The 3,259-nt window shown below is 45.2% G+C and overlaps 1 long non-coding RNA gene across 1 annotated transcript in view; it reads left to right on the top strand.

The window, feature by feature from the left end:
• Nucleotides 1–1,667: 1,667 nt before the first annotated feature.
• Nucleotides 1,668–3,259, top strand: part of LOC115196329 (uncharacterized) — a 5,308-nt gene continuing 3,716 nt past the window's right edge. The window contains exon 1 of the long non-coding RNA XR_003878834.1: nt 1,668–2,018. This is a non-coding gene — a long non-coding RNA (uncharacterized LOC115196329). The remainder of the gene's footprint in view (nt 2,019–3,259) is intronic.

Below are 3,259 nucleotides of genomic sequence, written 5' to 3'. Positions count from 1 at the left end.
TTAGGGTGTTTTCTATCCATATATAATAAGTATATGCATATTGTAGTTACTGGGTAGGTGTAGGAGGCATTTAAAAATGGGCACATCTTTTTTCAAAAAAGTCTCAATACTGCCCCCTATACCCTAACAGGTTAAGAGCAGTTGGAGGCCATGGAAGGAGAGTCGTATGGCATTGAAGCTCGTCTGGAGGGTTGTTAACACAGTGTCCAAAGAAGGGCCAGAAGTATACAGAATGGTGTCGTCTGCGTAGAGGTGGATCAGAGACTTACCAGCAGCAAGAGCGACATCATTGATGTATACAGAGAAGAGAGTCAGCCCAAGAATTGAACCCTGTGGCACCCCCATAGAGACTGCCAGAGGTTCGGACAAAAGGCCGTCCGATTTGACACACTGAACTCTATCAGAGAAGTAGTTGGTGAACCAGGCGAGGCAATCATTTGAGAAACCAAGGCTATTGAGTCTGCCGATGAGGATGTGGTGATTGAGAGAGTCGAAAGCCTTGGCCAGGTCAATGAATACGGCTGCACAGTATTGTTTCTTATAAGATATCGTTTAGGACCTTGAGCGTGGCTGAGGTGCACCCATGACCAGCTCTGATACCAGATTGCATAGTGGAGAAGGTGCGGTGGGATTCGAAATGGTCGGTAATCTGTTTGTTGACTTGGCTTTCAAAGACCTTAGAAAGGCAGGGTAGGATAGATATAGGTCTGTAGCAGTTTGGGTCAAGAGTGTCCCCCCTTTGAAGAGGGGGATGACCGCAACTGCTTTCCAATCTTTGGGAATCTCAGACGACACGAAAGAGAGGTTGAACAGGCTAGTAATAGGGGTTGCAACAATTTTGGCAGATAATTTTAGAAAGAAAAGGTCCAGATTGTCTAGCCCGGCTGATTTGTAGGGGTCCAGATTTTGCAGCTCTTTCAGAACATCAGCTGACTGGATTTGGGAGAAGGAGAAATGGGGAAGGCTTGGGCAAGTTGCTGTGGGGGGTGCAGTGCTGTTGACCGGGGTAGGGGTAGCCAGGTGGAAAGGATGGCCATATGCCAAGTAAGGAAACATTTTATGTCTTTCATGACAGATGGACTTCCTCCTGCCAACTGGAAGGTCATACCAGGATGGTACAGTACTGTAGGTATACACTGTAGTGTGGAGAGATGATGTATCCATCCACATGTTTAAAACATCCTCACACAGTGCTACTGTGATTGAAGGGACTGTGTTTGAGTCAAACTGAGGGAAGCATGTAATACTGATTTCAGGCAGTCTAAAAACACAACATGACAGGCTCCTCTGGCAGACGGTAGGAGAGGTGATCTCTGTTATAGTGTCCTATTCACAACACAACACTGACTCAGCAACAGCTGATAAGAGCCTCCTGTCTTCAGGTCATCATCATGTCTGTCTGTCTGTCTGTCTGTCTACCTGTACAATGTGTGTGTGCATGTGTGTGTGTGTGTGTTTAGATGTGTGTGTGTGTGTAGTGTAGGTGTAGGTGTGCATGTGTGTGTGTGTGTGTGTGTGTGTGTGTGTGTGTGTGTGTGTGTGTGTGTGTGTGTGTGTGTGTGTGTGTAGGTGTGTGTGTGTAGTTGCAGAATGTCTGATGTGACACTAGCGTATCTATTCAATCTCCTTCCTGTGTCTAAACTTGCAGAATCGGTCAGATACAGATCTGCCACATCAGTGGAATCTTCTCCTCTCATCCCTCACTTTTCTCCTGTTTTGTTTCTCTGTTTTCTCACTCTCTACTTTCTCACAGCCAAGATAGAGAACTTTGAAGGTCACTGGCAGAGTAGGAGCTCTTAAAACGCTGAGATTTTGGCGACTGGCTCATTTGACATTGTTTGTACTGTTTGGAGGTTGTTAAATCTTCACATCCGGTATCCCTGACAGTTTGCTGACACTTTTCAACGTCAACCGAGCTCCAGAGGCTGTCACTGTCAGGTAATCATCTGAGCGGAACCTTTCAGACCACCCTCACCATGCAGATGTCAATGTCACCAGCAGAGGTCACTCTAATGACGGTGAGGAGTGTGTGTGTGTGTGTGTGTGTGTGTGTGTGTGTGTGTGTGTGTGTGTGTGTGTGTGTGTGTGTGTGTGTGTGTGTGTGTGTGTGTGTAGATGATTCTGGTGGGAGGACCTATAGCAGGACGGGCTCATTGTTAAGACTAACAGTATAAATGGAACGGTGTCAAACAAATCAAACACATGGAACCCACATGTTTGACTCCGTTCCATCGAGCCCATTGCAGCCATTACAATGAGCCTGTCCTCTTTTAGCTCCTCCCACCAGCCACGTATGGCGTACGTGCATTAGAAGGAGAAACAACAGGTCCTTGGATAAGACATTATCTCATAGATAAGACGTTATCTTATGGAAAATACTTTATCTCATTGATAAGAAGTTATCTTATGGAAAATACTTTATCTCATGGATAAGACATTATCTTATGGATAAGATGGTCTGTTGTACCATTGAATGATATTGGTATCAGTAAAACAGTAAACAGTCAACACTATTATTTCTCCATAGTTCAATAAATGATACCAGGACACAGTGTTGCATCTGTACACATCCCCCCTTAATCACATACTTTTGGTTCCAGGCACATTCTTTCTGATGATAGAGGCCAAATGTCCTGAAGGAAGGTGATTCACCCTCAACATTATATATTACGCTGCAGTCAAATACCACTAAATAAGTAGTGTTACTTTATGAGATTTCTCCTCTGACATATTTATCCTTTTGATTAAAGGGGGATTAAAGGGTGCAACCTGGTAGACAATGGTTGCTTGTTTAACCCCTTTGATAGTATATGATTCAGTGCTTATGTGTAAACCAATAAGTTAAACGTGGTTTAATCATGACAGGGTCAAACGTAGTCAGAATAGGTCCATTCCATTTTTATTGCAATGTATTAGAATTTCAGTTATGCAAACATATTCTTGTCAAAATGTGAAGCCCCTGGCTATACCTAGTTGGGACCAGTGCCACCAACCAGTAACCAGTGAGGATGGCATGGGGAGGGTTGACAGAGACAGTAACCAGTGAGGATGGTGTGGGGGAGGGTTGAGAGAGACAGTAACCAGGGAGGATGGCGTGGGGGAGGGTTGAGAGAGACAGTAACCAGGGAGGATGGCGTGGGGGAGGGTTGAGAGAGACAGTAACCAGGGAGCATGGTGTAGGGGAGGGTTGAGAGAGACAGTAACCAGTGAGGATGGCATGGGGGAGGGTTGAGAGAGACAGTAACCAGTGAGGATGGTG

The sequence above is a fragment of the Salmo trutta genome, chromosome 6, assembly GCF_901001165.1.
Source record: "Salmo trutta chromosome 6, fSalTru1.1, whole genome shotgun sequence".
Classification (NCBI taxonomy): domain Eukaryota; kingdom Metazoa; phylum Chordata; class Actinopteri; order Salmoniformes; family Salmonidae; genus Salmo; species Salmo trutta.
Note: the sequence above shows the minus strand (reverse complement) of the source record. Positions and strands in the feature narration are given on the sequence as shown.